Source organism: Phyllobates terribilis, unplaced genomic scaffold, assembly GCF_046119375.1.
Source record: "Phyllobates terribilis strain yellow unplaced genomic scaffold, ASM4611937v1 Scaffold_11__3_contigs__length_659146591, whole genome shotgun sequence".
NCBI classification, from domain to species: domain Eukaryota; kingdom Metazoa; phylum Chordata; class Amphibia; order Anura; family Dendrobatidae; genus Phyllobates; species Phyllobates terribilis.
This window is the reverse complement of record NW_027362771.1, coordinates 601,454,440-601,460,535: the sequence shown is the minus strand read 5'-3', so window position 1 is coordinate 601,460,535 and position 6,096 is coordinate 601,454,440. Positions and strand designations below refer to the sequence as shown.

The following is a 6,096-nucleotide window of genomic DNA, read 5'->3' as shown; positions in this document are numbered from 1 at the left end:
ATTGTCATCTTTGAAACCATAAGAAAAAAGTGTTCATTACTAGATTCTAAATTTTAAACTGGAAATCCCTGCATTCCCAATATCAAGATGTTCATTCGTCCTTGTTTATGTCTTTTTCAGTCTGTACGCAAAAGTAGCAAATTTCGAGAAGGTGTGCCACGATTTCTTCATGCACTTTTTAAGTGAGTTATATTATGGGCGGAAAGTTTCTTTTCATATGACCTCGTGGCACAATGGTAGTGCGTCTGACTCCAGATCAGAAGGTTGCGTGTTCAAATCACGTCGGGGTCAAAAAACTTTTTCATAATTTAACCCATGTCTGGATTTAAACTAAAGCTGTGTTGCTATCTGTCAGCACAGTGTCTAAAAAAGTGTCTTTTAGTTGAATGTTATAGATTAATATCTTACAAACAATTCTTTGATGAGAAAAATCATCGGGGAACAAAATCAAAACATTGAATATTTAAGGCACGTCGGGATCTCCTTTCACTTTGATCATAGCATTGTCATCTTTGAATCCATAAGAAAAAAGGGTTCTTAACTAGATTCTAAATTTTAAACAGGAAAACCCTGCATTCCCAATTAGTGATGAGCCACCCCCGTAGTGTTCGAGTTCGGTTCGGTTCGTCGAACACCCGTGTGTTCGCCGAACTGTTCGTCGAACTGTTCGTCGAACACCTTCAAACACCGTCAAACTGCTCAGAAGACATAACTAACACATGGAAAAGTGACAAGTACATATAGTCATGCGAAAATAAAAGAGGTGGAGGAGTAAAAGGAGGGGGAGACACAGATATAGGCATGTCATGCCCTTCTAAAATCCAAAAAGTGAGAAGCCGACACGGCCAGTCCGCTCCTGCCCGTGCCACCTCCGTGTCGCCGGGTTTGTGCCAGAGCCGCGGTGAACCCTGATGGCCAGCCCCCCCCCTCTCCCAATACTGGTGCCTGTCCGCTGGTGGGTCGAGCGAGCCCCCCAGTGGTGGAGGCAGCTCTAAGCTTTTTAATTTAAATTGTCTCTCTAATTTGAATGAATACACTTTAAATCCATTTACAAGGATCTATTGGAGGGCAAGTCTCATTCCAGCAGCCGCGGTAATTCCAGCTCCAGTAGCGTCCACTAAAGCTGCTGCAGTTAAAAAGCTTTTATAAGGATCGAGCTCGGCTGTCCACCGCAAGGCATCCTACTGCCAGTCCCAGCCCCTATGCTTTGGGGTGCCTCCTGATGTTCTTCACTAAGTATCCCATGGTCCCGAAGCATTTCCTTTGAAAAAATTAAGTGTCTAAACTACAGGTGGTGTAGCTTGCTTAACAGCCGGGATAATCCGCTGACTAGCAGACACTGCTACTAGGCACAAAGTATTTCCTGGGCTAGATGCAGTTAAAAATTTGTAATTAGATACTCTCGTTGGATGCTGAGAAAGCATTCCATAGAGTCTCCTGGCACGCCATATATGATTCTCTTAAAAAGCTTGGGGTAGGGGTCTAGGGGACCCTTTTATAGCCAAAATCACGGCCCTGTATCGCAATATGTCACCTAGGCTGAAGATAAATGGAACTGTAGCACCCTGAGGGCTCGGTTGCTACAGACGTATTGCACCTCACCCAGAGGTGTGATATCTCACTCTCAGGTAAGGATGGAGTGTGGATCAGGACCCGACACCTGCATACATTACACCACATTGCCGTGGGGCAGGGTGACCAATATGCCCCTGAGATGGGCACGACAGTCCCTGTCCCTGGCTGGAGTGGGGGGAGGGAACACTGAGGAAGGGGAACCCTGTAGTGCAGGAGCAGGGAGGAAGCAGTTCCTGGGTGCATTGAGAAGGGAGTATAAAAGGTGGGCACCATCTTAGTTCAGTGCAGAGAAGTCTGAGCAGAAGTGGCAGGGAGCAGTGGCTCTGCATGAGCTCTGCTCCGGAGGCGGGCCTAGTGACAGAGGCCCAGGCCTGGAAGAGGGAGAAGGAAGGAAGAGGAGCGGAGAAGGCTCCAGGAACGAGGAATGAAGGGATCCCAGGGGTGCGGACGGGCGAGTCGCCACCGCACGCCCGAATCCACCTGCGTGGAGGGGTCAGGCCAAAGGGGGAGACCGGTCCCCAAACTAGTGGAGGCAGGAAACGACCCTCAGCTAGAAACCGGAGGCTCTGACATTTTATGTGGCGCAGCCCCTCGCTACACCCGCTAGGAAGGCACCACATAGGGTCAGGGAAACTGGCGCCAAGTTTACCAAGAGGAGGCCCGAAGCAGCCGGACAGAAGAGTTGGTAAGAAAGGCCAGACAAAGGACACACAAAGGGGGTCCTGTGAAGTGCTCCAAAGTTATCTGGGAGTTGTCTGAGCCCCTCACCTGGTGAGCACAGTACGACGTGGGCAGCCGTTACCTGCAGACGTGGTCTGGATAATAAGAACTGTGAGTAAAGGCCCTGGACTGCATCACTGACTCCGTGTCGTTACTGCTGCTGCCCTGCACCATCACCCCCATCCTCCCCATACACTGCCCTGAGGCTATACTCCTCCCGTGGGGAGTTATGCTACGCTCTGCTGCACCCACAACACCAGCCTCAGCGGTCTGCCCTGTAGCGGCGGTTCACTCTGACCGCAATCCACGGGTGGCGTAGTCGGACATTTAAACATCAAAACCACAAAAATAGTTCCGCCACTGGTTTGACCGCCCTGAGCCACGGAACCGGGTCGCCGCCACGAAGACTACAACCACCAGCATCCACCAAAAAGGGTCCGGCTCCGGGTGTCCCAAGGCCCAGGGGGTGCGTCAGAACATTTTCATCACTTTCACAATCACTAATGGGACAAGGCAGGAATGTCCTTTGTCCCCTCTCTTATACATCCTAGTGACGGAGCACCTGCTCTCATCAATTCGCCATAACCCCAATATTAGGTGGATTGACGTGGGAGGCACCGAGTACAAGTGCTCTCTATTTGCTGATGATGTCCTAGTATATATCACTCAATCACATATATCCATCCCTGCTGTTATGGCTGAAATAGATCACTATGTTACATGGTAAAATTTTAAAATCAATGCAGCGAAGTCTGAGGCCCTCGATGTCTCCCTCCCCAAATCCATATAGGATTCCATCCAGTCCAACTTTCCCTTTGCCTGGCCCTCACAGGGTATCAAATACTTAGGAATTCCTATTCATAGAGACCTCTCCCATCTATGTTATCTTAATTTTGGGCCCTTTATTGAACAATTCCATACAGACCACGGTTGGCAAGTTAGAACTGTAATATTCACTACGTGAACCACTGGTGTTTTGTGGAAAAGCACATGTACACTGCGTTCCAAATTATTATGCAAAAAGTGTTTAGGAGTGATAAGGGAAGAATTTGTTTGTTTGTCAGTTAAACTCATTGATGGTGATGTGTGTCAGGGCTCTTTATATCACTGTAAGCAATTGCAGACACCTGTGCTAATTAGTTTGGCAGGTGTGTCCAATGAAAGGCAAGACTACTTAAGAAGGCTCTCTCACATTATTAAGCAGCCTACATTTTCTGCCAAAATGGGAAAGAAAAGGATGTGTCGGCTGCTGAGAAGCAACAAATTGTGGAGTGTTTAGGTCAAGGCATGACTACAATCAACATTGTGCGATGATCAGGATGAAGTGTCTTGGCAATCAAGAAGTATGTAGCTGATTCACAGTACACACGTGTGCGTGCTGATAAGGGCAAATTGAGGACTCTTTCCTACAGGCAATTACGTCAGGTTAAAAGAGCAGCGGCAAGAAAGCCTTGTCATAGCAGCAGACAAGTTTTTGAAGCTGCTGGTGCCTCCAACGTCCCCCGAACAACAAGATGCAGGGTCCTTCAGAGGTTTGCAGCTGTGCATACGCCATCCTGTCGACCTCCTCTATCCACTTCACACAAGCATAAACGGCTCCAGTGGGCCAAACATTACATGAAGACTGATTTCAAAACTGTTTTGTTCACGGATGAGTGCCGTGCAGCGCTCGATGGTCAAGATGGATGGAGTGGAGGATGGCTGGTTGATGGACACCCCACGCAAACACGGCTACAGCGCCAACAAGGAGGAGGTGGAGTAATGTTTTGGGCTGGAATCATGGGGAGAGAGATTGTCGGCCCCTTTAGGATGCCTGAAGGCGCTAAAGATGAACTCCATAATGTATGTGGATTTTCTCAAACAGCACTTCCTGCCATGGTTCAAGAAGAAGAACCGTGTATTTCACAGCAAGATCATTTTTCTGCATGATAATGCACCATCTCATGCTGCACATAAAACATCTGCATCTCTGGCTGATATGGGCATAAAAGGGGACAAACTTATGGTGTGACCCCCATGCTCCCCTGACCTCTACCCCATTCAGAACCTTTGGAGCATCATTAAAAGGAGTGTCTATGATGGCGGGAGGCAGTTCACATCTAAGCAACAGCTCTGGGAGGGTATTCTGTCCTCATGCAAAACAATTGAAGCAGAAACCATCCAAAACCTGACAAATTCAATGGACGAGAGAGTTCAGAAGCTCCTTTCGAACAAGGGGTCCTATGTGAAAATGTAACATCACCTACAATAAAGTTTTGAGTTGAAAACTGTTTGATTTCAGTTTCTAACAACCTGCTAATGCTTATAATTTCAAAAATGACCATTTTTTTGGTCTTTATTAAAATGAAAAGGTTGATCGAAAAGTTTGGGGGATCTAAGAGTGTGGCAACCCAGTAGTCATGATTACTTCGAATTCTGACAATATGAGGGTCATGCTGCAGGTAGTGCAGCAAGAAGGCACTTATGTGTCTTGTGCATCTCGGAGCCCCAAAATTATTTTCCGGGCTAGATGCAGCTAAAAATTATTTTTAATTTTAAATCTGGTGGAGCTTATTATAGATGGCCTAATAGGATCAGTGCTGCACACTGCTACAAAGCCCAAATTATTTTAAAGTCAAGTTACAGATAAACATGATTAGTAATTTGAAAGCTTAAAACGGTTGGTAGGGTGATTTTAACCAATCATCAAGCTTTTGCTCTCCCCAGGATGACACAAGGGTAGAAAAGACGTTTCGGATCCATGATTTGTTCATCTTTATGAACGTGAGTCTGTCTACATTATCAGTGAAGAGCCGCGTGCGCTTATCTGTCAGCACACCACCAGCAGCGCTGAACACACGTTCAGACAGAACGCTGGCTGCGGGGCATGACAAGATCTCCAAGGCGTAAGTGGCTAGCTCCGGCCATTTATCCAGATTGGAAGCCCAAAAAGAGCAAGGGTCCAGTGACACAGTCGTGGCTTCAATGTTTACTTGGAGATACTCCTGTACCATCGTCTCTAGGCGTTGACTATGTGTCAGACTTCTTGTCTCCTGTGGCCTTGCAAAGGATGGGCTAAAAAAGTGGTGAAATGATTCCGCAAAATTGATGTTACCAGCAGATACTGTGGTTCTGTTACGGTTTGAGTGCTGAACACTTGACGGTCCCACGGTTGGCAAGTTGGAACTGTGAGATTCACTACGTGCACTACTGGTATTTTGTGGAAAAGCACATGTAAGATTCTGCAACAGTCTCTGCTGATACTCCTGCATGCGTGCATCCCTTTCTATGGCAGGAATAATTTCTGCAAATTTACTTTTGTACCGGGGATCTAACAGTGTGGCAACCCAGTAGTCAGGATTATTTCTAATTCTCACAATTCGAGGGTCATGTTGCAGGTAGTGCAGCAAGAAGGCACTCATGTGTGTTGCGCATCCAGGAGCACCAAGTCCCTGTTGTGTTGGTGGCGAGGTAACAATCATGGTTCCTTCCTCTGTCCTCTCCCCCCAACCTCGCACAACAGAAATGTGATCAAGGTCTCCCTCATCTGATGAGTCTTCCATCAGTTCGTCCTCCACTTCTTCCTGGGCTCCTGCACCTTCCTCACTAGTTTGGCTGCTACCATGCGCCCTGGTAGAACCATCTCCCCCACCCTCACATGCCTGCCGCCTTGGTGCTGCCGACCGTCTGGACCTTGCAGATGTTAGCCCTTCCGCATACAACTCCTCCTCCTCTACTTCCTCCACCTCCTCTTGTGCCACCACCTGACTCCGAATTCTGTTTAACATGTGCTCCAGCATGTAAATCACCGGAATAGTCATT

The 6,096-nt window shown here is 47.5% G+C and overlaps 1 non-coding gene across 1 annotated transcript; it reads left to right on the top strand.

Moving 5' to 3' along the window:
- Positions 1–219: 219 nt before the first annotated feature.
- TRNAW-CCA (transfer RNA tryptophan (anticodon CCA)) lies at positions 220–291 on the top strand. The gene has a single exon. It is a non-coding gene; the product is annotated as a tRNA-Trp (tRNA).
- Positions 292–6,096: the final 5,805 nt, after the last annotated feature.